This window comes from Carcharodon carcharias, chromosome 6 (genome assembly GCF_017639515.1).
Source record: "Carcharodon carcharias isolate sCarCar2 chromosome 6, sCarCar2.pri, whole genome shotgun sequence".
NCBI lineage: Eukaryota > Metazoa > Chordata > Chondrichthyes > Lamniformes > Lamnidae > Carcharodon > Carcharodon carcharias.
In genome coordinates, this window is record NC_054472.1 from 20019480 (window position 1) to 20046498 (window position 27019).

Here is a 27019-nt window from a genome sequence, read left to right on the forward strand (position 1 = left end):
TCTCTCTCTCTCTGTGTACGTGCGTCTCTCTCTCTCTCTCTGTGTGCGAGCGTCTCTCTCTCTGTGTGCATGCGTCTCTCTCTCTCTCTGTGTGCGTGCGTCTCTCTGTGTGCGTGCGTCTCTCTCTGTGCGTGCGTCTCTCTCTCTGTGCGTGCGTCTCTCTCTCTCTCCCTGTGTGCGTGCGTGCGTCTCTCTGTGTGCGTGCCTCTCTCTCTCTGTGTGTGTGTGCCTCTCTCTCTCTCTGTGTGTGTGTGCGTCTCTCTCTCTCTGTGCGTGTGTGTGCGTCTCTGTCTCTGTGTGTGCGTGCGTCTCTCTCTGTGTGTGCGTGCGTCTCTCTATCTCTGTGTGCGTGCGTCTCTCTCTGTGTGCGTGCGTCTCTCTCTCTGTGTGTGTGCGTGCGTCTCTCTCTCTCTGTGTGTGTGCGTGCGTCTCTCTCTGTGTGTGTGCGTGCCTCTCTCTCTGTGTGTGTGTGTGCGTGCCTCTCTGTGTGTGTGTGTGCGTGCCTCTCTCTCTCTGTGTGTGCGTGCGTCTCTCGCTGTGTGTGCGTGCGTCTCTCTCTGTGTGTGCGTGCGTCTCTTTCTGTGTGTGCGTGCGTCTCTCTCTGTGTGTGCGTGCGTCTCTCTCTGTGTGTGCGTGCGTCTCTCTCTCTCTGTGTGTGCGTGCGTCTCTCTCTCTCTGTGTGTGCGTGCGTCTCTCTCTCTCTGTGTGTGCGTGCGTCTCTCTCTGTGTGCGTGCGTCTCTCTCTCTCTCTCTGTGTGTGCGTGCGTCTCTCTCTCTCTCTGTGTGTGCGTGCGTCTCTCTCTCTCTGTGTGCGAGCATCTCTCTCTCTCTGTGTGCGTGCGTCTCTCTCTGTGTGTGTACGTGCGTCTCTCTGTATGTGCGTCTCTCTCTCTCTCTGTGTGCGTGCGTCTCTCTCTCTGTGTGTGCATGCGTCTCTCTCTCTCTGTGTGCGTGCGTCTCTCTCTCTCTCTGTGTACGTGCGTCTCTCTCTCTCTCTCTCTCTGTGTGCGTGCGTCTCTCTCTCTCTCTCTCTTTGTGCGTGCGTCTCTCTCTGTGCGTGCGTCTCTCTCTCTCTCTCTGTGTGCGAGCGTCTCTCTCTCTCTGTGTGCGTGCGTCTCTCTCTCTCTCTGTGTGCGAGGGTCTCTCTGTGTGCGAGCGTCTCTCTCTCTGTGTGCGTGCGTCTCTCTCTCTCTCTCTGTGTACGTGCGTCTCTCTCTCTCTCTCTGTGTGCGAGCGTCTCTCTCTCTGTGTGCATGCGTCTCTCTCTCTCTCTGTGTGCGTGCGTCTCTCTCTGTGCGTGCGTCTCTCTCTCTCTGTGCGTGCGTCTCTCTCTCTCTCCCTGTGTGCGTGCGTGCGTCTCTCTGTGTGCATGCCTCTCTCTCTCTGTGTGTGTGTGCCTCTCTCTCTCTCTGTGTGTGTGTGCCTCTCTCTCTCTCTGTGTGTGTGTGCGTCTCTCTGTGCGTGTGTGTGCGTCTCTCTCTCTGTGTGTGCGTGCGTCTCTCTCTGTGTGTGCGTGCGTCTCTCTCTCTCTGTGTGCGTGCGTCTCTCTCTCTGTGTGTGTGCGTGCGTCTCTCTCTCTGTGTGTGTGCGTGCGTCTCTCTCTGTGTGTGTGTGCGTGCGTCTCTCTCTGTGTGTGTGCGTGCGTCTCTCTCTGTGTGTGTGCGTGCGTCTCTCTCTCTGTGTGTGTGCGTGCGTCTCTCTCTGTGTGTGTGTGCGTGCCTCTCTCTCTCTGTGTGTGCGTGCGTCTCTCTCTGTGTGTGCGTGCGTCTCTCTCTGTGTGTGCGTGCGTCTCTCTCTGTGTGTGCGTGCGTCTCTCTCTGTGTGTGCGTGCGTCTCTCTCTGTGTGTGCGTGCGTCTCTCTCTGTGTGTGCGTGCGTCTCTCTGTGTGTGTGTGCGTCTCTCTCTCTGTGTGTGTGCGTGCATCTCACTCTGTGTGTGCGTGCGTCTCTCTCTGTGTGTGCGTGCGTCTCTCTCTGTGTGTGCGTGCGTCTCTGTGTGTGTGTGCGTGCGTCTCTGTGTGTGTGTGCGTGCGTCTCTGTGTGTGTGTGCGTGCGTCTCTGTGTGTGTGTGCGTGCGTCTCTGTGTGTGCGTGCGTCTCTCTCTGTGTGTGCGTGCGTCTCTCTCTGTGTGTGCGTGCGTCTCTCTCTGTGTGTGCGTGCGTCTCTCTCTGTGTGTGCGTGCGTCTCTCTCTGTGTGTGCGTGCGTCTCTCTCTGTGTGTGCTTGCGTCTCTCTCTGTGTGTGCGTGCGTCTCTCTCTCTCTCTGTGTGCGTGCGTCTCTCTCTCTGTGTGCATGCGTCTCTCTCTCTCTCTGTGTGCGTGCGTCTCTCTCTGTGCGTGCGTCTCTCTCTCTCTGTGCGTGCGTCTCTCTCTCTCTCCCTGTGTGCGTGCGTGCGTCTCTCTGTGTGCATGCCTCTCTCTCTCTGTGTGTGTGTGCCTCTCTCTCTCTCTGTGTGTGTGTGCGTCTCTCTGTGCGTGTGTGTGCGTCTCTCTCTCTGTGTGTGCGTCTCTCTCTCTGTGTGTGCGTGCGTCTCTCTCTGTGTGTGCGTGAGTCTCTCTCTCTCTGTGTGCGTGCGTCTCTCTCTCTGTGTGTGTGCGTGCGTCTCTCTCTCTCTGTGTGCGTGCGTCTCTCTCTGTGTGTGTGCGTGCGTCTCTCTCTGTGTGTGTGCGTGCGTCTCTCTCTCTGTGTGTGCGTGCGCCTCTCTCTCTGTGTGTGTGTGCGTGCGCCTCTCTCTCTGTGTGTGTGCGTGCGTCTCTCTGTGTGTGTGCGTGCGTCTCTCTGTGTGTGTGCGTGCGTCTCTGTGTGTGTGCGTGCGTCTCTGTGTGTGTGCGTGCGTCTCTGTGTGTGTGTGCGTGCGTCTCTGTGTGTGTGTGCGTGCGTCTCTCTGTGTGTGTGTGCGTGCGTCTCTCTGTGTGTGTGTGCGTGCGTCTCTCTGTGTGTGTGTGCGTGTGTCTCTCTGTGTGCGTGTGTCTCTCTGTGTGCGTGTGTCTCTCTGTGTGCGTGTGTCTCTCTGTGTGCGAGCGTCTCTCTCTCTGTGTGCGTGCGTCTCTCTCTCTCTCTCTCTGTGTACGTGCGTCTCTCTCTCTGTGTGCGAGCGTCTCTCTCTCTGTGTGCGTGCGTCTCTCTGTGTGCGTGCGTCTCTCTGTGTGCGTGCGTCTCTCTCTGTGCGTGCGTCTCTCTCTCTGTGCGTGCGTCTCTCTCTCTCTCCCTGTGTGCGTGCGTGCGTCTCTCTGTGTGCGTGCCTCTCTCTCTCTGTGTGTGTGTGCCTCTCTCTCTCTCTGTGTGTGTGTGCGTCTCTCTCTCTCTGTGCGTGTGTGTGCGTCTCTGTCTCTGTGTGTGCGTGCGTCTCTCTCTGTGTGTGCGTGCGTCTCTCTATCTCTGTGTGCGTGCGTCTCTCTCTCTCTGTGTGCGTGCGTCTCTCTCTCTGTGTGTGTGCGTGCGTCTCTCTCTCTGTGTGTGTGCGTGCGTCTCTCTCTGTGTGTGTGCGTGCCTCTCTCTCTGTGTGTGTGTGTGCGTGCCTCTCTGTGTGTGTGTGTGCGTGCCTCTCTCTCTCTGTGTGTGCGTGCGTCTCTCGCTGTGTGTGCGTGCGTCTCTCTCTGTGTGTGCGTGCGTCTCTTTCTGTGTGTGCGTGCGTCTCTCTCTGTGTGTGCGTGCGTCTCTCTCTGTGTGTGCGTGCGTCTCTCTCTCTCTGTGTGTGCGTGCGTCTCTCTCTCTCTGTGTGTGCGTGCGTCTCTCTCTCTCTGTGTGTGCGTGCGTCTCTCTCTGTGTGCGTGCGTCTCTCTCTCTCTCTCTGTGTGTGCGTGCGTCTCTCTCTCTCTCTGTGTGTGCGTGCGTCTCTCTCTCTCTGTGTGCGAGCATCTCTCTCTCTCTGTGTGCGTGCGTCTCTCTCTGTGTGTGTACGTGCGTCTCTCTGTATGTGCGTCTCTCTCTCTCTCTGTGTGCGTGCGTCTCTCTCTCTGTGTGTGCATGCGTCTCTCTCTCTCTGTGTGCGTGCGTCTCTCTCTCTCTCTGTGTACGTGCGTCTCTCTCTCTCTCTCTCTCTGTGTGCGTGCGTCTCTCTCTCTCTCTCTCTTTGTGCGTGCGTCTCTCTCTGTGCGTGCGTCTCTCTCTCTCTCTGTGTGCGAGCGTCTCTCTCTCTCTGTGTGCGTGCGTCTCTCTCTCTCTCTGTGTGCGAGGGTCTCTCTGTGTGCGAGCGTCTCTCTCTCTGTGTGCGTGCGTCTCTCTCTCTCTCTCTGTGTACGTGCGTCTCTCTCTCTCTCTCTGTGTGCGAGCGTCTCTCTCTCTGTGTGCATGCGTCTCTCTCTCTCTCTGTGTGCGTGCGTCTCTCTCTGTGCGTGCGTCTCTCTCTCTCTGTGCGTGCGTCTCTCTCTCTCTCCCTGTGTGCGTGCGTGCGTCTCTCTGTGTGCATGCCTCTCTCTCTCTGTGTGTGTGTGCCTCTCTCTCTCTCTGTGTGTGTGTGCCTCTCTCTCTCTCTGTGTGTGTGTGCGTCTCTCTGTGCGTGTGTGTGCGTCTCTCTCTCTGTGTGTGCGTGCGTCTCTCTCTGTGTGTGCGTGCGTCTCTCTCTCTCTGTGTGCGTGCGTCTCTCTCTCTGTGTGTGTGCGTGCGTCTCTCTCTCTGTGTGTGTGCGTGCGTCTCTCTCTGTGTGTGTGTGCGTGCGTCTCTCTCTGTGTGTGTGCGTGCGTCTCTCTCTGTGTGTGTGCGTGCGTCTCTCTCTCTGTGTGTGTGCGTGCGTCTCTCTCTGTGTGTGTGTGCGTGCCTCTCTCTCTCTGTGTGTGCGTGCGTCTCTCTCTGTGTGTGCGTGCGTCTCTCTCTGTGTGTGCGTGCGTCTCTCTCTGTGTGTGCGTGCGTCTCTCTCTGTGTGTGCGTGCGTCTCTCTCTGTGTGTGCGTGCGTCTCTCTCTGTGTGTGCGTGCGTCTCTCTCTGTGTGTGCGTGCGTCTCTCTCTGTGTGTGCGTGCGTCTCTCTCTGTGCGTGCGTCTCTCTCTGTGCGTGCGTCTCTCTCTGTGTGCGTGCGTCTCTCTCTCTGTGTGCGTGCGTCTCTCTCTGTGTGTGCGTGCGTCTCTCTCTGTGTGTGCGTGCGTCTCTCTCTGTGTGTGCGTGCGTCTCTCTCTGTGTGTGCGTGCGTCTCTCTGTGTGCGTGCGTCTCTCTCTCTCTGTGTGTGTGCGTGCGTCTCTCTCTCTCTGTGTGTGTGCGTGCGTCTCTCTCTCTCTGTGTGTGTGCGTGCGTCTCTCTCTCTCTGTGTGTGTGCGTGCGTCTCTCTCTCTCTGTGTGTGTGCGTGCGTCTCTCTCTGTGTGTCCGTGCGTCTCTCTCTGTGTGTGCGTGTGTCTCTCTCTCTCTCTGTGTGCGAGCGTCTCTCTCTCTCTCTCTCTGTGTACGTGCGTCTCTCTCTCTCTGTGTGCGAGCGTCTCTCTCTCTGTGTGCATGCGTCTCTCTCTCTCTGTGTGCGTGCGTCTCTCTCTCTCTGTGTTTGCGCGCGTCTCTCTCTCTCTGTGTGTGCGCGCGTCTCTCTCTCTCTGTGTGTGCGCGCGTCTCTCTCTCTCTGTGTGTGCATGTGTCTCTCTCTCTCTCTGTGTGTGCGTGCGTCTCTCTCTCTCTCTCTGTGTGCGTGCGTCTCTCTCTCTCTGTGTGTGCATGCGTCTCTCTCTCTCTCTCTCTCTCTGTGTGCGTGCGTCTCTCTCTCTCTCTCTGTGTGTGCGTGCGTGTCTCTCTCTCTCTGCGTGCGTCTCTCTCTCTCTGTGTGTGCGTGCGTCTCTCTCTCTCTCTCTCTGTGTGTGCGTGTGTCTCTCTCTCTCTCTCTCTGTGCGTGTGTCTCTCTCTCTCTCTCTGTGTGCGTGCGTCTCTCTCTCTGTGTGTGCGCGCGTCTCTCTCTCTCTGTGTGCGTGCGTCTCTCTCTGTGTGCATGCGTGCGTCTCTCTCTGTGTGCGTGCGTCTCTCTCTGTGTGCGTGCGTCTCTCTGTGGCGTGCCTCTCTCTGTGTGTGCGTGCGTCCCTCTCTGTGTGTGTGTGCGTGCCTCTCTCTCTCTGTGTGCGTGCCTCTCTCTCTCTGTGTGCGTGCCTCTCTCTCTCTGTGTGCGTGCGTCTCTCTCTGTGTGTGCGTGCGTCTCTCTCTGTGTGTGCGTGCGTCTCTCTGTGTGTGTGCGTGCGTCTCTCTCTCTCTGTGTGTGTGCGTGCGTCTCTCTCTCTCTCTGTGTGCGAGCGTCTCTCTCTCTGTGTGCGTGCGTCTCTCGCTCTCTCTCTGTGTGCGTGCGTCTCTCTCTCTCTGTGCGTGCATCTCTCTCTCTCTCCCTGTGTGCGTGCGTGCGTCTCTCTGTGTGCGTGCCTCTCTCTCTCTGTGTGTGTGTGCCTCTCTCTCTCTGTGCGTGTGTGTGCGTCTCTCTCTCTGTGCGTGCGTGCGTCTCTCTCTGTGTGTGCGTGCGTCTCTCTCTGTGTGTGCGTGCGTCTCTCTCTGTGTGTGCGTGCGTCTCTCTCTGTGTGTGCGTGCGTCTCTCTCTGTGTGTGCGTGCGTCTCTCTCTGTGTGTGCGTGCGTCTCTCTCTGTGTGTGCGTGCGTCTCTCTCTCTGTGTGTGCGTGCGTCTCTCTCTCTGTGTGTGCGTGCGTCTCTCTCTGTGTGTGCGTGCGTCTCTCTCTCTCTGTGTGCGTGCGTCTCTCTCTGTGCATGCGTCTCTCTCTCTCTCTGTGTGCGAGCGTCTCTCTCTCTGTGTGCGTGCGTCTCTCTCTCTCTCTCTCTGTGTACGTGCGTCTCTCTCTCTCTCTCTGTGTGCGAGCATCTCTCTCTCTCTGTGTGTGCGTGCGTCTCTCTCTCTCTCTGTGTGCGAGCGTCTCTCTCTCTGTGTGCGTGCGTCTCTCTCTCTCTCTGTGTACGTGCGTCTCTCTCTCTCTCTCTGTGTGCGAGCGTCTCTCTCTCTGTGTGCATGCGTCTCTCTCTCTCTCTCTCTGTGTGCGTGCGTCTCTCTCTGTGCGTGCGTCTCTCTCTCTCTCTGCGTGCGTCTCTCTCTCTCTCCCTGTGTGCGTGCGTGCGTCTCTCTGTGTGCGTGCCTCTCTCTCTCTGTGTGTGTGTGCCTCTCTCTCTCTCTCTGTGTGTGTGCGTCTCTCTCTCTCTGTGCGTGTGTGTGCGTCTCTGTCTCTGTGTGTGCGTGCGTCTCTCTCTGTGTGTGCGTGCGTCTCTCTCTGTGTGTGCGTGCGTCTCTCTCTCTGTGTGCGTGCGTCTCTCTCTCTGTGTGCGTGCGTCTCTCTCTCTGTGTGTGTGCGTGCGTCTCTCTCTCTGTGTGTGTGCGTGCGTCTCTCTCTCTGTGTGTGTGCGTGCGTCTCTCTCTGTGTGTGTGCGTGCCTCTCTCTCTGTGTGTGTGTGTGTGTGCGTGCCTCTCTCTCTGTGTGTGTGTGTGCGTGCCTCTCTCTCTCTGTGTGTGCGTGCGTCTCTCGCTGTGTGTGCGTGCGTCTCTCTCTGTGTGTGCGTGCGTCTCTTTCTGTGTGTGCGTGCGTCTCTCTCTGTGTGTGCGTGCGTCTCTCTCTGTGTGTGCGTGCGTCTCTCTCTGTGTGTGCGTGCGTCTCTTTCTCTCTGTGTGTGCGTGCGTCTCTCTCTGTGTGCGTGCGTCTCTCTCTCTCTCTCTGTGTGTGCGTGCGTCTCTCTCTCTCTCTGTGTGTGCGTGCGTCTCTCTCTCTCTGTGTGCGTGCGTCTCTCTCTGTGTGCGTGCGTCTCTCTCTCTGTGTGTGCATGCGTCTCTCTCTCTCTGTGTGCGTGCGTCTCTCTCTCTCTCTGTGTACGTGCGTCTCTCTCTCTCTCTCTCTCTGTGTGCGTGCGTCTCTCTCTCTCTCTCTCTTTGTGCGTGCGTCTCTCTCTGTGCGTGCGTCTCTCTCTCTCTCTCTGTGTGCGAGCGTCTCTCTCTCTCTGTGTGCGTGCGTCTCTCTCTCTCTCTGTGTGCGAGCGTCTCTCTCTCTGTGTGCGAGCGTCTCTCTCTCTGTGTGCGAGCGTCTCTCTCTCTGTGCGCGAGCGTCTCTCTCTCTGTGTGCGAGCGTCTCTCTCTCTGTGTGCGAGCGTCTCTCTCTCTGTGTGCGAGCGTCTCTCTCTCTGTGTGCGAGCGTCTCTCTCTCTCTGTGTGCGTGCGTCTCTCTCTCTCTCTCTGTGTACGTGCGTCTCTCTCTCTCTCTCTGTGTGCGAGCGTCTCTCTCTCTGTGTGCATGCGTCGCTCTCTCTGTGTGCGTGCGTCTCTCTCTGTGCGTGCGTCTCTCTCTCTCTGTGCGTGCGTCTCTCTCTCTCTCCCTGTGTGCGTGCGTGCGTCTCTCTGTGTGCATGCCTCTCTCTCTCTGTGTGTGTGTGCCTCTCTCTCTCTCTGTGTGTGTGTGCGTCTCTCTGTGCGTGTGTGTGCGTCTCTCTCTCTGTGTGTGCGTCTCTCTCTCTGTGTGTGCGTCTCTCTCTCTGTGTGTGCGTGCGTCTCTCTCTGTGTGTGCGTGCGTCTCTCTCTCTCTGTGTGCGTGCGTCTCTCTCTCTGTGTGTGTGCGTGCGTCTCTCTCTCTGTGTGTGTGCGTGCGTCTCTCTCTCTGTGTGTGTGCGTGCGTCTCTCTCTGTGTGTGTGCGTGCGTCTCTCTCTGTGTGTGTGCGTGCGTCTCTCTCTGTGTGTGTGCGTGCGTCTCTCTCTCTGTGTGTGTGCGTGCGTCTCTCTCTGTGTGTGTGTGCGTGCCTCTCTCTCTCTGTGTGTGCGTGCGTCTCTCTCTGTGTGTGCGTGCGTCTCTCTCTGTGTGTGCATGCGTCTCTCTCTGTGTGTGCGTGCGTCTCTCTCTGTGTGTGCGTGCGTCTCTCTCTGTGCGTGCGTCTCTCTCTGTGCGTGCGTCTCTCTCTGTGCGTGCGTCTCTCTCTGTGTGTGCGTGCCTCTCTCTCTGTGTGTGCGTGCGTCCCTCTCTGTGTGTGTGTGCGTGCCTCTCCCTCTCTGTGTGCGTGCCTCTCTCTCTCTGTGTGCGTGCCTCTCTCTCTCTGTGTGCGTGCCTCTCTCTCTCTGTGTGCGTGCGTCTCTCTCTGTGTGTGCGTGCGTCTCTCTCTGTGTGTGCGTGCGTCTCTCTCTGTGTGCGTGCGTCTCTCTCTCTGTGTGCGTGCGTCTCTCTCTCTCTCTGTGTACGTGCGTCTCTCTCTCTCTCTGTGTACGTGCGTCTCTCTCTCTCTCTGTGTGCGAGCGTCTCCCTCTCTGTGTGCGTGCGTCTCTCGCTCTCTCTCTGTGTGCGTGCGTCTCTCTCTGTGCGTGCGTCTCTCTCTCTCTGTGCGTGCATCTCTCTCTCTCTCCCTGTGTGCGTGCGTGCGTCTCTCTGTGTGCGTGCCTCTCTCTCTCTGTGTGTGTGTGCCTCTCTCTCTCTGTGCGTGTGCGTGCGTCTCTCTCTCTGTGCGTGCGTGCGTCTCTCTCTGTGTGTGCGTGCGTCTCTCTCTGTGTGTGCGTGCGTCTCTCTCTGTGTGTGCGTGCGTCTCTCTCTGTGTGTGCGTGCGTCTCTCTCTGTGTGTGTGCGCGTCTCTCTCTCTGTGTGTGTGTGCGTCTCTCTCTGTGTGTGCGTGCGTCTCTCTCTCTGTGTGCGTGCGTCTCTCTCTCTCTGTGTGCGTGCGTCTCTCTCTCTGTGTGTGCGTGCATCTCTCTCTGTGTGTGTGCGTGCGTCTCTCTCTGTGTGTGTGCGTGCGTCTCTCTCTGTGTGTGTGCGTGCGTCTCTCTCTCTGTGTGTGTGCGTGCGTCTCTCTCTCTCTCTGTGTGCGTGCGTCTCTCTCTCTCTCTCTGTGTGCGTGCGTCTCTCTCTCTCTCTCTGTGTGCGTGCATCTCTCTCTCTGTGCGTGCGTCTCTCTCTGTGTGTGCCTGCGTCTCTCTCTCTCTGTGTGTGCGTGCGTCTCTCATTCTGTGTGTGCGCGCGTCTCTCTCTCTCTGTGTGTGCGCGCGTCTCTCTCTCTCTGTGTGTGCGTGTGTCTCTCTCTCTCTCTGTGTGTGCGTGCGTCTCTCTCTCTGTGTGTGCGCGCGTCTCTCTCTCTCTCTGTGTGTGCGTGCGTCTCTCTCTCTCTGTGTGTGCGTGTGTGTCTCTCTCTCTCTGTGTGTGCGCGCGTCTCTCTCTCTCTGTGTGTGCGCGCGTCTCTCTCTCTGTGTGTGCGCGCGTCTCTCTCTCTGTGTGTGCGCGCGTCTCTCTCTCTCTGTGTGTGCGCGCGTCTCTCTCTCTCTGTGTGTGCATGTGTCTCTTTCTCTCTCTCTGTGTGTGCGTGCGTCTCTCTCTCTCTCTCTGTGTGCGTGCGTCTCTCTCTCTCTGTGTGTGCGTGCGTCTCTCTCTCTCTCTCTCTCTCTGTGTGTGCGTGCGTCTCTCTCTCTCTGTGTGTGCGTGCGTGTCTCTCTCTCTCTGCGTGCGTCTCTCTCTCTCTGTGTGTGCGTGCGTCTCTCTCTCTCTCTGTGTGTGCGTGTGTCTCTCTCTCTCTCTCTCTGTGCGTGTGTCTCTCTCTCTCTCTCTGTGTGCGTGCGTCTCTCTCTCTGTGTGTGCGCGCGTCTCTCTCTCTCTCTGTGTGCGTGCGTCTCTCTCTGTGTGCATGCGTGCGTCTCTCTCTCTGTGTGCGTGCGTCTCTCTCTGTGTGCGTGCGTCTCTCTCTGTGTGTGCGTGCCTCTCTCTCTGTGTGTGCGTGCGTCCCTCTCTGTGTGTGTGTGCGTGCCTCTCTCTCTCTGTGTGCGTGCCTCTCTCTCTGTGTGTGCGTGCGTCTCTCTCTGTGTGTGCGTGCGTCTCTCTCTGTGTGCGTGCGTCTCTCTCTGTGTGCGTGCGTCTCTCTCTCTGTGTGCGTGCGTCTCTCTCTCTCTCTGTGTACGTGCGTCTCTCTCTCTCTCTGTGTGCGAGCGTCTCTCTCTCTGTGTGCGTGCGTCTCTCGCTCTCTCTCTGTGTGCGTGCGTCTCTCTCTGTGCGTGCGTCTCTCTCTCTCTGTGCGTGCATCTCTCTCTCTCTCCCTGTGTGCGTGCGTGCGTCTCTCTGTGTGCGTGCCTCTCTCTCTCTGTGTGTGTGTGCCTCTCTCTCTCTGTGCGTGTGTGTGCGTCTCTCTCTCTGTGCGTGCGTGCGTCTCTCTCTGTGTGTGCGTGCGTCTCTCTCTGTGTGTGCGTGCGTCTCTCTCTGTGTGTGCGCGCGTCTCTCTCTCTGTGTGTGTGTGCGTCTCTCTCTGTGTGTGCGTGCGTCTCTCTCTCTCTGTGTGCGTGCGTCTCTCTCAGTGCATGCGTCTCTCTCTCTCTCTGTGTGCGAGCGTCTCTCTCTCTGTGTGCGTGCGTCTCTCTCTCTCTCTCTCTGTGTACGTGCGTCTCTCTCTCTCTCTCTGTGTGCGAGCATCTCTCTCTCTCTGTGTGCGAGCATCTCTCTCTCTCTGTGTGCGTGCGTCTCTCTCTCTCTCTGTGTGCGAGCGTCTCTCTCTCTGTGTGCGTGCGTCTCTCTCTCTCTCTGTGTACGTGCGTCTCTCTCTCTCTCTCTGTGTGCGAGCGTCTCTCTCTCTGTGTGCATGCGTCTCTCTCTCTCTCTCTCTGTGTGCATGCGTCTCTCTCTCTGCGTGCGTCTCTCTCTCTCTCTGCGTGCGTCTCCCTCTCTCTCCCTGTGTGCGTGCGTGCGTCTCTCTGTGTGCGTGCCTCTCTCTCTCTGTGTGTGTGTGCCTCTCTCTCTCTCTCTGTGTGTGTGCGTCTCTCTCTCTCTGTGCGTGTGTGTGCGTCTCTGTCTCTGTGTGTGCGTGCGTCTCTCTCTGTGTGTGCGTGCGTCTCTCTCTCTGTGTGTGCGTGCGTCTCTCTCTCTGTGTGTGTGCGTGCGTCTCTCTCTCTGTGTGTGTGCGTGCGTCTCTCTCTCTGTGTGTGTGCGTGCGTCTCTCTCTGTGTGTGTGCGTGCGTCTCTCTCTGTGTGTGTGTGTGCGTGCCTCTCTGTGTGTGTGTGTGCGTGCCTCTCTCTCTCTGTGTGTGCGTGCCTCTCTCGCTGTGTGTGCGTGCGTCTCTCTCTGTGTGTGCGTGCGTCTCTTTCTGTGTGTGCGTGCGTCTCTTTCTGTGTGTGCGTGCGTCTCTCTGTGTGTGCGTGCGTCTCTCTGTGTGTGCGTGCGTCTCTCTCTGTGTGTGCGTGCGTCTCTCTCTCTCTGTGTGTGCGTGCGTCTCTCTCTGTGTGCGTGCGTCTCTCTCTCTCTGTGTGTGCGTGCGTCTCTCTCTCTCTCTGTGTGTGCGTGCGTCTCTCTCTCTCTGTGTGCGAGCATCTCTCTCTCTCTGTGTGCGTGCGTCTCTCTCTGTGTGTGTGCGTGCGTCTCTCTGTGTGTGTGCGTGCGTCTCTCTCTGTGTGTGTGCCTGCGTCTCTCTGTGTGTGTGTGTGTGCGTGCCTCTCTCTCTGTGTGTGTGTGTGTGTGCGTGCCTCTCTCTCTCTGTGTGTGCGTGCGTCTCTCGCTTTGTGTGCGTGCGTCTCTCGCTGTGTGTGCGTGCGTCTCTCTCTGTGTGTGCGTGCGTCTCTTTCTGTGTGTGCGTGCGTCTCTTTCTGTGTGTGCGTGCGTCTCTCTCTGTGTGTGCGTGCGTCTCTCTCTGTGTGTGCGTGCGTCTCTCTCTCTCTGTGTGTGCGTGCGTCTCTCTCTGTGTGCGTGCGTCTCTCTCTCTCTCTCTGTGTGTGCGTGCGTCTCTCTCTCTCTCTGTGTGTGCGTGCGTCTCTCTCTCTCTGTGTGCGAGCATCTCTCTCTCTCTGTGTGCGTGCGTCTCTCTCTGTGTGTGTACGTGCGTCTCTCTGTATGTGCGTCTCTCTCTCTCTCTGTGTGCGTGCGTCTCTCTCTCTGTGTGTGCATGCGTCTCTCTCTCTGTGTGTGCATGCGTCTCTCTCTCTCTGTGTGCGTGCGTCTCTCTCTCTGTGTACGTGCGTCTCTCTCTCTCTCTCTCTCTGTGTGCGTGCGTCTCTCTCTCTCTCTCTCTTTGTGCGTGCGTCTCTCTCTGTGCGTGCGTCTCTCTCTCTCTCTCTGTGTGCGAGCGTCTCTCTCTCTCTGTGTGCGTGCGTCTCTCTCTCTCTCTGTGTGCGAGCGTCTCTCTCTCTGTGTGCGAGCGTCTCTCTCTCTGTGTGCGTGCGTCTCTCTCTCTCTCTCTCTGTGTACGTGCGTCTCTCTCTCTCTCTCTGTGTGCGAGCGTCTCTCTCTCTGTGTGCATGCGTCTCTCTCTCTCTCTGTGTGCGTGCGTCTCTCTCTGTGCGTGCGTCTCTCTCTCTCTGTGCGTGCGTCTCTCTCTCTCTCCCTGTGTGCGTGCGTGCGTCTCTCTGTGTGCATGCCTCTCTCTCTGTGTGTGTGTGTGCCTCTCTCTCTCTCTGTGTGTGTGTGCGTCTCTCTGTGCGTGTGTGTGCGTCTCTCTGTGCGTGTGTGTGCGTCTCTCTGTGCGTGTGTGTGCGTCTCTCTCTCTGTGTGTGCGTGCGTCTCTCTCTGTGTGTGCGTGCGTCTCTCTCTGTGTGTGCGTGCGTCTCTCTCTCTCTGTGTGCGTGCGTCTCTCTCTCTGTGTGTGTGCGTGCGTCTCTCTCTCTGTGTGTGTGCGTGCGTCTCTCCCTCTGTGTGTGTGCGTGCGTCTCTCTCTGTGTGTGTGCGTGCGTCTCTCTCTGTGTGTGTGCGTGCGTCTCTCTCTCTGTGTGTGTGCGTGCGTCTCTCTCTGTGTGTGTGCGTGCCTCTCTCTCTCTGTGTGTGCGTGTGTCTCTCTCTCTCTCTGTGTGTGCGTGCGTCTCTCTCTCTCTGTGTGTGTGCGTGCGTCTCTCTCTCTCTGTGTGTGTGCGTGCGTCTCTCTCTCTCTGTGTGTGTGCGTGCGTCTCTCTCTCTCTGTGTGTGTGCGTGCGTCTCTCTCTGTGTGTCCGTGCGTCCCTCTCTGTGTGTGCGTGTGTCTCTCTCTCTCTCTGTGTGCGAGCGTCTCTCTCTCTCTCTCTCTGTGTACGTGCGTCTCTCTCTCTCTGTGTGCGAGCGTCTCTCTCTCTGTGTGCATGCGTCTCTCTCTCTCTCTCTGTGTGCGTGCGTCTCTCTCTGTGCGTGCGTCTCTCTCTCTCTGTGCGTGCGTCTCTCTCTCTCTCCCTGTGTGCGTGCGTGCGTCTCTCTGTGTGCGTGCCTCTCTCTCTCTGTGTGTGTGTGCCTCTCTCTCTGTGTGTGTGTGCGTCTCTCTCTCTGTGCGTGTGTGTGCGTCTCTGTCTCTGTGTGTGTGTGCGTCTCTGTCTCTGTGTGTGCGTGCGTCTCTCTCTGTGTGTGCGTGCGTCTCTCTCTCTCTGTGTGCGTGCGTCTCTCTCTCTGTGTGTGTGCGTGCGTCTCTCTCTGTGTGTGTGCGTGCGTCTCTCTCTCTGTGTGTGTGCGTGCGTCTCTCTCTCTGTGTGTGTGCGTGCGTCTCTCTCTCTGTGTGTGTGCGTGCGTCTCTCTCTCTCTGTGTGCGTGCGTCTCTCTCTCTCTGTGTGCGTGCGTCTCTCTCTGTGTGCGTGCGTCTCTCTCTCTCTGTGTGCGTGCGTCTCTCTCTCTGTGTGCGTGCGTCTCTCTCTCTGTGTGCGTGCGTCTCTCTCTCTCTGTGTGCGTGCGTCTCTCTCTCTCTGTGTGCGTGCGTCTCTCTCTTTCTCTGCGTGCTTGCGTCTCTCTCTCTGTGTGTGCATGCGTCTCTCTCTGTGTGTGCGTGCATCTCTCTGTGTGTGTGCGTCTCTGTGTGTGTGTGTGCGTCTCTGTGTGTGTGTGCGTCTCTGTGTGTGTGTGCGTCTCTGTGTGTGTGTGCGTCTCTGTGTGTGTGTGTGTGCGTCTCTGTGTGTGTGTGTGTGCGTCTGTGTGTGTGCGTCTCTCTCTTTCTCTTTGTGTGTGTGTCTCTCTCTTTCTGTGTGTGTGTGCGTCTCTCTCTTTCTGTGTGTGTGTGCGTCTCTGTGTGTGTGTGTGTGTGCGTCTCTGTGTGTGTGTGCGTCTCTGTGTGTGTGTGCGTCTCTGTGTGTGTGTGCGTCTCTGTGTGTGTGTGCGTGCGTCTCTGTGTGTGTGTGCGTGCGTCTCTGTGTGTGTGTGCGTGCGTCTCTGTGTGTGTGTGCGTGCGTCTGTGTGTGTGTGTGCGTCTCTCTCTCTGTGTGTGTGCGTGCGTCTCTCTGTGTGTGTGTGTGTGTCTCTGTGTGTGTGCTTGCGTCTCTCTGTGTGTGTGCGTGTGTCTCTCTCTCTGTGTGTGTGCGTGCGTCTGTGTGTGTGCGTCTCTCTCTCTCTGTGTGTGTGTGTGTCTCTGTGTGTGTGTGTGCGTCTCTCTGTGTGTGCGTGCGTCTCTGTGTGTGCGTGCGTCTCTGTGTGTGCGTGCGTCTCTCTGTGTGTGCGTCTCTCTCTGTGTGTGTGTGTGCGTCTCTCTCTCTGTGTGTGTGTGCGTCTCTCTCTCTGTGTGTGCGTGCGTCTCTCTCTCTGTGTGTGCGTGCGTCTCTCTCTCTCTGTGTGTGCGTGCGTCTCTCTCTGCGTGTGCGTGCGTCTCTCTCTCTCTCTGTGTGTGCGTGCGTCTCTCTCTCTCTCTGTGTGTGCGTGCGTCTCTCTCTCTCTGTGTACGAGCATCTCTCTCTGTGTGTGTACGTGCGTCTCTCTGTATGTGCGTCTCTCTCTCTCTCTGTGTGCGTGCGTCTCTCTCTCTGTGTGTGCGTGCGTCTCTCTCTCTCTCTATGTGCGTGCGTCTCTCTCTGTGCATGCGTCTCTCTCTCACTCTGTGTGCGAGCGTCTCTCTCTCTGTGTGCGTGCGTCTCTCTCTCTCTCTGTGTACGTGCGTCTCTCTCTCTCTCTCTGTGTGCGAGCATCTCTCTCTCTCTCTGTGTACGTGCGTCTCTCTCTCTCTCTGTGTGCGAGCGTCTCTCTCTCTGTGTGCGTGCGTCTCTCGCTCTCTCTCTCTGTGCGTGCGTCTCTCTCTGTGCGTGCGTCTCTCTCTCTCTGTGCGTGCATCTCTCTCTCTCTCCCTGTGTGCGTGCGTGCGTCTCTCTGTGTGCGTGCCTCTCTCTCTCTGTGTGTGTGTGCCTCTCTCTCTCTGTGCGTGTGTGTGCCTCTCTCTCTCTGTGCGTGTGTGTGCCTCTCTCTCTCTGTGCGTGCGTGCGTCTCTCTCTGTGTGTGCGTGCGTCTCTCTCTGTGTGTGCGTGCGTCTCTCTCTGTGTGTGCGTGCGTCTCTCTGTGTGTGCGCGCGTCTCTCTCTCTGTGTGTGTGTGCGTCTCTCTCTGTGTGTGCGTGCGTCTCTCTCTCTCTGTGTGCGTGCGTCTCTCTCTCTCTGTGTGCGTGCGTCTCTCTCTCTCTGTGTGCGTGCGTCTCTCTCTCTCTGTGTGCGTGCGTCTCTCTCTCTGTGTGTGCGTGCGTCTCTCTCTCTGTGTGTGCGTGCGTCTCTCTCTGTGTGTGTGCGTGCGTCTCTCTCTGTGTGTGTGTGCGTGCGTCTCTCTCTCTCTCTGTGTGCGTGCGTGTCTCTCTCTCTCTCTGTGTGCGTGCGTCTCTCTCTCTCTCTGTGTGCGTGCGTCTCTCTCTCTCTCTGTGTGTGCGTGCATCTCTCTCTCTCTCTGTGTGTGCGTGCGTCTCTCTCTCTCTCTCTCTCTGTGTGCGTGCATCTCTCTCTCTGTGCGTGCGTCTCTCTCTGTGTGTGCCTGCGTCTCTCTCTCTCTGTGTGTGCGTGCGTCTCTCATTCTGTGTGTGCGCGCGTCTCTCTCTCTGTGTGTGTGCGCGCGTCTCTCTCTCTCTGTGTGTGCGTGTGTCTCTCTCTCTCTCTGTGTGTGCGTGCGTCTCTCTCTCTCTCTGTGTGTGCGCGCGTCTCTCTCTCTCTCTGTGTGTGCGTGCGTCTCTCTCTCTCTGTGTGTGCGTGTGTGTCTCTCTCTCTCTGTGTGTGCGCGCGTCTCTCTCTCTCTGTGTGTGCGCGCGTCTCTCTCTCTCTGTGTGTGCGCGCGTCTCTCTCTCTCTGTGTGCGCGCGTCTCTCTCTCTCTGTGTGTGCATGTGTCTCTCTCTCTCTCTGTGTGTGCGTGCGTCTCTCTCTCTCTCTCTGTGTGCGTGCGTCTCTCTCTCTCTGTGTGTGCGTGCGTCTCTCTCTCTCTCTCTCTCTCTGTGTGCGTGCGTCTCTCTCTCTCTCTCTGTGTGTGCGTGCGTGTCTCTCTCTCTCTGCGTGCGTCTCTCTCTCTCTGTGTGTGCGTGCGTCTCTCTCTCTCTGTGTGTGCGTGCGTCTCTCTCTCTCTCTGTGTGTGCGTGTGTCTCTCTCTCTCTCTGTGCGTGTGTCTCTCTCTCTCTCTCTGTGTGCGTGCGTCTCTCTGTGTGTGCGCGCGTCTCTCTCTCTCTCTGTGTGCGTGCGTCTCTCTCTGTGTGCATGCGTGCGTCTCTCTCTGTGTGCGTGCGTCTCTCTCTGTGTGCGTGCGTCTCTCTCTGTGTGTGCGTGCCTCTCTCTCTGTGTGTGCGTGCGTCCCTCTCTGTGTGTGTGTGCGTGCCTCTCTCTCTCTGTGTGCGTGCCTCTCTCTCTCTGTGTGCGTGCGTCTCTCTCTGTGTGTGCGTGCGTCTCTCTCTGTGTGCGTGCGTCTCTCTCTGTGTGCGTGCGTCTCTCTCTGTGTGCGTGCGTCTCTCTCTCTGTGTGCGTGCGTCTCTCTCTCTCTCTCTCTCTCTGTGTACGTGCGTCTCTCTCTCTCTCTGTGTGCGAGCGTCTCTCTCTCTGTGTGCGTGCGTCTCTCGCTCTCTCTCTGTGTGCGTGCGTCTCTCTCTGTGCGTGCATCTCTCTCTCTCTGTGCGTGCATCTCTCTCTCTCTCCCTGTGTGCGTGCGTGCGTCTCTCTGTGTGCGTGCCTCTCTCTCTCTGTGTGTGTGTGCCTCTCTCTCTCTGTGCGTGTGTGTGCGTCTCTCTCTCTGTGCGTGCGTGCGTCTCTCTCTGTGTGTGCGTGCGTCTCTCCCTGTGTGTGCGTGCGTCTCTCTCTGTGTGTGCGTGCGTCTCTCTCTGTGTGTGCGTGCGTCTCTCTCTGTGTGTGCGCGCGTCTCTCTCTCTGTGTGTGTGTGCGTCTCTCTCTGTGTGTGCGTGCATCTCTCTCTCTCTCTGTGTGCGTGCGTCTCTCTCTCTCTGTGTGCGTGCGTCTCTCTCTGTGTGCGTGCGTGCGTCTCTCTCTCTGTGTGCGTGCGTCTCTCTCTCTGTGTGCGTGCGTCTCTCTCTGTGTGCGTGCGTCTCTCTCTGTGTGCGTGCGTCTCTCTCTGTGTGCGCGTGCGTCTCTCTCTGTGTGCGCGTGCGTCTCTCTCTGTGTGTGCGTGCGTCTCTCTCTGTGTGTGCGTGCGTCTCTCTCTGTGTGTGCGTGCGTCTCTCTCTGTGTGTGCGTGCCTCTCTCTCTGTGTGTGCGTGCCTCTCTCTCTCTGTGTGTGCGTGCTTCTCTCTCTGTGTGTGCGTGCGTCTCTCTCTGTGTGTGCGTGCGTCTCTCTCTGTGTGTGCGTGCGTCTCTCTGTGTGTGCGTGCGTCTCTCTGTGTGTGCGTGCGTCTCTCTCTGTGTGCGTGCGTCTCTCTCTCTGTGTGTGTGCGTGCGTCTCTCTCTCTCTCTCTCTCTCTCTCTGTGTGCGTGCATCTCTCTCTCTGTGCGTGCATCTCTCTCTCTGTGCGTGCGTCTCTCTCTCTGTGTGCGTGCGTCTCTCTCTCTGTGTGCGTGCGTCTCTCTCTCTCTGTGTGCGTGCGTCTCTCTCTCTCTGTGTGTGCGTGCGTCTCTCTCTCTCTCTCTCTCTCTGTGTGCGTGCATCTCTCTCTCTCTCTCTCTCTCTGTGTGTGCGTGCGTCTCTCTCTCTCTCTGTGTGTGCGTGCGTCTCTCTCTCTCTCTCTGTGTGCGTGTGTCTCTCTCTCTCTCTCTCTGTGTGCGTGCGTCTCTCTCTCTCTGTGTGTGCGTGCGTCTCTCTCTCTCTCTGTGTGCGTGCGTGTCTATCTCTGTGTGTGTGCGTGCGTCTCTCTCTCTGTGTGTGCGTGTGTCTCTCTCTCTCTGTGTGTGCGTGTGTCTCTCTCTGTGTGTGTGCTTCCGTCTCTCTCTCTCTCTCTGTGTGTGCGTGCGTCTCTCTCTCTCTGTGTGTGCGTGCGTCTCTCTCTCTCTGTGTGTGCGTGCGTCTCTCTCTCTCTGTGTGTGCGTGCCTCTCTCTCTCTCTGTGTGCGTTCGTCTCTCTCTGTGTGTGCGTGCGTCTCTCTGTGTGTGCGTGCGTCTCTCTCTGTGTGTGCGTGCGTCTCTCTCTCTGTGTGTGTGCGTGCGTCTCTCTCTCTCTCTCTCTCTGTGTGTGCGTGCATCTCTCTCTCTCTGTGCGTGCGTCTCTCTCTGTGTGTGCGTGCGTCTCTTTCTCTCTGTGTGTGTGTGTGCGTCTCTCTGTATGTGCGTCTCTCTCTGTGTGCGTGCGTCTCTCTCTCTGTGTGTGCGTGTGTCTCTCTCTCTCTCTCTCTGTGCGTGCGTCTCTCTCTCTCTCTCTGTGTGTGCGCGCGTCTCTCTCTCTCTCTGTGTGCGTGCGTCTCTCTCTGTGTGCGTGCGTGCGTCTCTCTCTCTGTGTGCGTGCGTCTCTCTCTCTGTGTGCGTGCGTCTCTCTCTGTGTGTGCGTGCGTCTCTCTCTGTGTGCGCGTGCGTCTCTCTCTGTGTGCGTGCGTCTCTCTCTGTGTGTGCGTGCGTCTCTCTCTGTGTGTGCGTGCGTCTCTCTCTGTGTGTGCGTGCGTCTCTCTCTGTGTGTGCGTGCGTCTCTCTCTGTGTGTGCGTGCCTCTCTCTCTGTGTGTGCGTGCCTTTCTCTCTCTCTGTGTGCGTGCGTCTCTCTCTGTGTGTGCGTGCGTCTCTCTCTGTGTGTGCGTGCGTCTCTCTCTCTCTGTGTGTGCGTGCGTCTCTCTCTCTCTGTGTGTGCGTGTGTCTCTCTCTCTCTGTGTGTGCGTGCGTCTCTCTCTCTCTGTGTGTGCGTGTGTCTCTCTCTCTCTCTGTGTGTGCGTGTGTCTCTCTCTCTCTCTGTGTGTGCGTGCATCTCTCTCTCTCTCTCTGTGTGCGTGCGTCTCTCTCTCTCTGTGTGTGCGTGCCTCTCTCTCTCTCTGTGTGCGTGCGTCTCTCTCTGTGTGTGCGTGCGTCTCTCTCTGTGTGTGCGTGCGTCTCTCTCTGTGTGTGCGTGCGTCTCTCTCTCTGTGTGTGTGCGTGCGTCTCTCTCTCTCTCTCTCTCTCTCTGTGTGCGTGCATCTCTCTGTCTGTGCGTGCGTCTCTCTCTGTGTGTGCGTGCGTCTCTTTCTCTCTGTGTGTGTGTGCGTCTCTCTGTATGTGCGTCTCTCTCTGTGTGCGTGCATCTCTCTCTCTGTGTGTGCGTGTGTCTCTCTCTCTCTCTCTCTCTGTGCGTGCGTCTCTCTCTCTCTCTGTGTGTGCGTGCGTCTCTCTCTCTCTCTGTGTGTGCGTGCGTCTCTCTCTCTCTCTGTGTGTGCGCGCGTCTCTCTCTCTCTCTGTGTGCGTACGTCTCTCTCTGTGTGCGTGCGTGCGTCTCTCTCTCTGTGTGCGTGCGTCTCTCTCTCTGTGTGCGTGCGTCTCTCTCTGTGTGCGTGCGTCTCTCTCTGTGTGCGCGTGCGTCTCTCTCTGTGTGCGCGTGCGTCTCTCTCTGTGTGTGCGTGCGTCTCTCTCTGTGTGTGCGTGCGTCTCTCTCTGTGTGTGCGTGCGTCTCTCTCTGTGTGTGCGTGCGTCTCTCTCTCTGTGTGTGTGCGTGCGTCTCTCTCTCTCTCTCTCTCTCTCTCTGTGTGCGTGCATCTCTCTCTCTGTGCGTGCGTCTCTCTCTGTGTGTGCGTGCGTCTCTTTCTCTCTGTGTGTGCGTGCGTCTCTTTCTCTCTGTGTGTGCGTGCGTCTCTCTCTCTCTATGTGTGCGTGCGTCTCTCTCTCTCTGTGTGTGCGTGTGTCTCTCTCTCTCTCTCTGTGTGTGCGTGTGTCTCTCTCTCTCTCTCTCTCTGTGTGTGCGTGCGTCTCTCTCTGTGTGTGCGTGCGTCCCTCTGTGTGTGTGCGTGCGTCTCTCTCTGTGTGTGCGTGCGTCTCTCTGTGTGTGTGTGCGTGCGTCACTCTCTGTGTGTGCGTGCGTCACTCTCTGTGTGTGCGTGCGTCTCTCTCTGTGTGTGCGTGCGTCTCTCTCTGTGTGTGCGTGCGTCTCTCTCTCTGTGTGTGTGCGTGCGTCTCACTCTGTGTGTGCGTGCGTCTCTCTCTCTCTGTGTGTGTGCTTCCGTCTCTCTCTCTCTCTGTGTGTGCGTGCGTCTCTCTCTCTCTGTGTGTGCGTGCCTCTCTCTCTCTGTGTGCGTTCGTCTCTCTCTGTGTGTGCGTGCGTCTCTCTCTGTGTGTGCGTGCGTCTCTCTCTGTGTGTGCGTGCGTCTCTCTCTGTGTGTGCGTGCGTCTCTCTCTCTGTGTGTGTGTGCGTGCGTCTCTCTCTCTCTCTCTCTCTCTCTGTGTGTGCGTGCATCTCTCTCTCTGTGCGTGCGTCTCTCTCTGTGTGTGCGTGCGTCTCTTTCTCTCTGTGTGTGTGTGCGTCTCTCTGTATGTGCGTCTCTCTCTGTGTGCGTGCGTCTCTCTCTGTGTGTGCGTGTGTCTCTCTCTCTCTCTCTCTGTGCGTGCGTCTCTATCTCTCTCTCTGTGTGTGCGCGCGTCTCTCTCTCTCTCTGTGTGCGTGCGTCTCTCTCTGTGTGCGTGCGTGCGTCTCTCTCTCTGTGTGCGTGCGTCTCTCTCTGTGTGCGTGCGTCTCTCTCTGTGTGTGCGTGCGTCTCTCTCTGTGTGCGCGTGCGTCTCTCTCTGTGTGCGTGCGTCTCTCTCTGTGTGTGCGTGCGTCTCTCTCTGTGTTTGCGTGCGTCTCTCTCTGTGTGTGCGTGCCTCTCTCTCTGTGTGTGCGTGCCTCTCTCTCTCTCTGTGTGCGTGCGTCTCTCTCTGTGTGTGCGTGCGTCTCTCTCTGTGTGTGCGTGCGTCTCTCTCTGTGTGTGTGCGTGCGTCTCTCTCTCTCTGTGTGTGCGTGTGTCTCTCTCTCTCTGTGTGTGCGTGCGTCTCTCTCTCTCTGTGTGTGCGTGTGTCTCTCTCTCTCTCTCTCTGTGTGTGCGTGTGTCTCTCTCTCTCTGTGTGTGTGCGTGTGTCTCTCTCTCTCTGTGTGTGTGCGTGCGTCTCTCTCTCTCTCTCTGTGTGCGTGCGTCTCTCTCTCTCTGTGTGTGCGTGCGTCTCTCTCTCTCTGTGTGTGCGTGCGTCTCTCTCTGTGTGTGCGTGCGTCTCTCTCTGTGTGTGCGTGCGTCTCTCTCTGTGTGTGCGTGCGTCTCTCTCTGTGTGTGCGTGCGTCTCTCTCTGTGTGTGTGTGCGTGCGTCTCTCTCTCTCTCTCTCTCTCTCTCTCTCTGTGCGTGCATCTCTCTCTCTGTGCGTGCGTCTCTCTCTGTGTGTGCGTGCGTCTCTTTCTCTCTGTGTGTGTGTGCGTCTCTCTGTATGTGCGTCTCTCTCTGTGTGCGTGCGTCTCTCTCTCTGTGTGTGCGTGTGTCTCTCTCTCTCTCTCTCTGTGCGTGCGTCTCTCTCTCTCTCTGTGTGTGCGTGCGTCTCTCTCTCTCTCTGTGTGTGCGCGCGTCTCTCTCTCTCTCTGTGTGCGTGCGTCTCTCTCTGTGTGCGTGCGTGCGTCTCTCTCTCTGTGTGCGTGCGTCTCTCTCTGTGTGCGTGCGTCTCTCTCTGTGTGCGCGTGCGTCTCTCTCTGTGTGTGCGTGCGTCTCTCTCTGTGTGTGCGTGCGTCTCTCTCTGTGTGTGCGTGCGTCTCTCTCTGTGTGTGCGTGCGTCTCTCTCTGTGTGTGCGTGCCTCTCTCTCTGTGTGTGCGTGCCTCTCTCTCTCTGTGTGTGCGTGCGTCTCTCTCTGTGTGTGCATGCGTCTCTCTCTGTGTGTGCGTGCGTCTCTCTCTGTGTGTGCGTGCGTCTCTCTCTGTGTGTGCGTGCGTCTCTCTCTGTGTGTGCGTGCGTCTCTCTCTGTGTGTGCGTGCGTCTCTCTCTCTGTGTGTGTGCGTGCGTCTCTCTCTCTCTCTCTCTCTCTCTCTGTGTGCGTGCATCTCTCTCTCTGTGCGTGCGTCGCTCTCTGTGTGTGCGTGCGTCTCTTTCTCTCTGTGTGTGCGTCTCTTTCTCTCTGTGTGTGCGTGCGTCTCTCTCTCTCTATGTGTGCGTGCGTCTCTCTCTCTCTATGTGTGCGTGCGTCTCTCTCTCTCTGTGTGTGCGTGTGTCTCTCTCTCTCTCTCTGTGTGTGCGTGTGTCTCTCTCTCTCTCTCTCTCTGTGTGTGCGTGCGTCTCTCTCTGTGTGTGCGTGCGTCTCTCTCTGTGTGTGCGTGCGTCCCTCTGTGTGTGTGCGTGCGTCTCTCTCTGTGTGTGCGTGCGTCTCTCTGTGTGTGTGTGCGTGCGTCACTCTCTGTGTGTGCGTGCGTCTCTCTCTGTGTGTGCGTGCGTCTCTCTCTGTGTGTGCGTGCGTCTCTCTCTGTGTGTGCGTGCGTCTCTCTCTCTGTGTGTGTGCGTGCGTCTCACTCTGTGTGTGCGTGCGTCTCTCTCTGTGTGTGCGTGCGTCTCTGTGTGTGTGTGCGTGCGTCTCTGTGTGTGTGTGCGTGCGTCTCTGTGTGTGTGTGCGTGCGTCTCTGTGTGTGTGTGCGTGCGTCTCTGTGTGTGTGTGCGTGCGTCTCTGTGTGTGTGTGCGTGCGTCTCTCTGTGTGTGCGTGCGTCTCTCTCTGTGTGTGCGTGCGTCTCTCTCTGTGTGTGCGTGCGTCTCTCTCTGTGTGTGCGTGCGTCTCTCTCTGTGTGTGCGTGCGTCTCTCTCTGTGTGTGCTTGCGTCTCTCTCTGTGTGTGCGTGCGTCTCTTTCTGTGTGTGCGTGCGTCTCTCTCTCTGTGTGTGCGTGCGTCTCTCTCTCTGTGTGTGCGTGCGTCTCTCTCTCTCTGTGTGTGCGTGCGTCTCTCTCTCTCTCTGTGTGCGTGCGTCTCTCTCTCTCTCTGTGTGCGCGTGCGTCTCTCTCTCTCTCTGTGTGCGCGTGCGTCTCTCTCTCTCTCTGTGTGTGCGTGCGTCTCTCTCTCTCTGTGTGTGCGTGCGTCTCTCTCTCTCTGTGTGTGCGTGCGTCTCTCTCTCTCTGTGTGTGCGTGCGTCTCTCTCTCTCTCTGTGTGTGCGCGCGTCTCTTTCTGTGTGTGCGTGCGTCTCTCTCTCTGTGTGTGCGTGCGTCTCTCTCTCTGTGTGTGCGTGCGTCTCTCTCTCTGTGTGTGCGTGCGTCTCTCTCTCTCTGTGTGTGCGTGCGTCTCTCTCTCTGTGTGTGCGTGCGTCTCTCTCTCTGTGTGTGCGTGCGTCTCTCTCTCTCTGTGTGCATGTGTCTCTCTCTCTGTGCGTGCGTCTCTCTCTCTCTCTCTCTGTGCATGCGTCTCTCTCTCTCTGTGTGTGCATGCGTCTCTCTCTCTCTCTGTGTGTGCGTGCGTCTCTCTCTGTGTGTGCGTGCGTCTCTCTCTGTGTGTGGGTGCGTCTCTCTCTGTGTGTGCGTGCGTCTCTCTCTGTGTGTGCGTGCGTCTCTCTCTGTGTGTGTGCGTGCGTCTCTCTCTCTCTCTGTGTGTGCGTGCGTCTCTCTCTGTGTGTGTGCGTGCGTCTCTCTCTCTCTCTGTGTGTGCGTGCGTCTCTCTCTGTGTGTGCGTGCGTCTCTCTCTCTCTCTGTGTGTGCGTGCGTCTCTCTCTCTCTCTCTGTGTGTGCGCGCGTCTCTTTCTGTGTGTGCGTGCGTCTCTCTCTCTGTGTGTGCGTGCGTCTCTCTCTCTGTGTGTGCGTGCGTCTCTCTCTCTGTGTGTGCGTGCGTCTCTCTCTCTGTGTGTGCGTGCGTCTCTCTCTCTCTGTGTGTGCGTGCGTCTCTCTCTCTGTGTGTGCGTGTGTCTCTCTCTCTCTCTCTGTGTGCGTGCGTCTCTCTCTCTCTCTGTGTGTGCGTGCGTCTCTCTCTCTCTGTGTGTGCGTGCGTCTCTCTCTCTGTGTGTGCGTGCGTCTCTCTCTCTCTGTGTGTGCGTGCGTCTCTCTCTCTCTCTGTGTGTGCGTGCGTCTCTCTCTCTGTGTGTGCGTGCGTCTCTCTCTCTGTGTGTGCGTGCGTCTCTCTCTCTGTGTGTGCGTGCGTCTCTCTCTCTGTGTGTGCGTGCGTCTCTCTCTCTGTGTGTGCGTGCGTCTCTCTCTCTGTGTGTGCGTGCGTCTCTCTCTCTGTGTGTGCGTGCGTCTCTCTCTCTCTCTGTGTGCATGTGTCTCTCTCTCTGTGCGTGCGTCTCTCTCTCTCTCTCTGTGCATGCGTCTCTCTCTCTCTCTGTGTGTGCGTGCGTCTCTCTCTGTGTGTGCGTGCGTCTCTCTCTCTCTCTGTGTGTGCGCGCGTCTCTTTCTGTGTGTGCGTGCGTCTCTCTCTCTCTCTGTGTGCGTGTGTCTCTCTCTCTGTGTGTGCGTGCGTCTCTCTCTCTGTGTGTGCGTGCGTCTCTCTCTGTGTGTGCGTGCGTCTTTCTCTCTCTGTGTGTGCGTGCGTCTCTCTCTCTGTGTGTGCGTGTGTCTCTCTCTCTCTCTGTGTGTGCGTGCGTCTCTCTCTCTCTCTGTGTGTGCGTGCGTCTCTCTCTCTCTGTGTGTGCGTGCGTCTCTCTCTGTGTGTGCGTGCGTCTCTCTCTCTCTGTGTGTGCGTGCGTCTCTCTCTCTCTGTGTGTGCGTGCGTCTCTCTCTCTCTCTGTGTGTGCGTGCGTCTCTTTCTGTGTGTGCGTGCGTCTCTCTCTCTGTGTGTGCGTGCGTCTCTCTCTCTGTGTGTGTGTGCGTCTCTCTCTCTGTGTGTGCGTGCGTCTCTCTCTCTGTGTGTGCGTGCGTCTCTCTCTCTCTCTCTGTGTGCATGTGTCTCTCTCTCTGTGCGTGCGTCTCTCTCTCTCTCTCTGTGTGTGCGTGCGTCTCTCTCTGTGTGTGCGTGCGTCTCTCTGTGTGTGTGCGTGCCTCTCCCTCTCTGTGTGTGCGTGCCTCTCTCTGTGTGTGCGTGCGTCTCTCTCTCTGTGTGTGCGTGCGTCTCTCTCTCTGTGTGTGCGTGCGTCTCTCTCTCTGTGTGCGTGCGTCTCTCTCTCTGTGTGTGCGTGCGTCTCTCTCTCTGTGTGTGCGTGCGTCTCTCTCTCTCTCTCTCTCTCTCTGTGTGCATGTGTCTCTCTCTCTGTGCGTGCGTCTCTCTCTCTCTCTCTCTGTGCATGCGTCTCTCTCTCTCTGTGTGTGCGTGCGTCTCTCTCTGTGTGTGCGTGCGTCTCTCTCTGTGTGTGCGTGCGTCTCTCTCTGTGTGTGCGTGCGTCTCTCTCTGTGTGTGCGTGCGTCTCTCTCTGTGTGTGCGTGCCTCTCTCTCTCTGTGTGTGCGTGCCTCTCTCTCTCTGTGTGTGCGTGCCTCTCTCTCTGTGTGTGCGTGCCTCTCTGTGTGTGTGCGTGCCTCTCTGTGTGTGTGCGTGCGTCTCTGTGTGTGTGCGTGCGTCTCTGTGTGTGTGTGTGCGTGCGTCTCTGTGTGTGTGTGCGTGCGTCTCTGTGTGTGTGTGCGTGCGTCTCTGTGTGTGTGTGCGTGCGTCTCTGTGTGTGTGTGCGTGCGTCTCTGTGTGTGTGTGCGTGCGTCTCTGTGTGTGTGTGTGCGTGCGTCTCTGTGTGTGTGTGCGTGCGACTCTGTGTGTGTGTGCGTGCGTCTCTCTGTGTGTGCGTGCGTCTCTCTCTGTGTGTGCGTGCGTCTCTCTCTGTGTGTGCGTGCGTCTCTCTCATTGTGTGCGTGTGTCTCTCTCTGTGTGTGCGTGCGTCTCTCTCTGTGTGTGCGTGCGTCTCTCTCATTGTGTGCGTGCGTCTCTCTCTGTGTGTGCGTGCGTCTCTCTCTGTGTGTGCGTGCGTCTCTCTCTGTGTGTGCGTCTCTCTCTGTGTGTGTGCGTGCGTCTCTCTCTCTCTCTGTGTGTGCGTGCGTCTCTCTCTGTGTGTGCGTGCGTCTCTCTCTCTCTCTGTGTGTGCGTGCGTCTCTCTCTCTCTCTCTGTGTGCGCGCGTCTCTTTCTGTGTGTGCGTGCGTCTCTCTCTCTCTGTGTGCGTGCGTCTCTCTCTCTCTGTGTGCGTGCGTCTCTCTCTCTCTCTGTGTGCGTGCGTCTCTCTCTCTCTCTGTGTGTGCGTGCGTCTC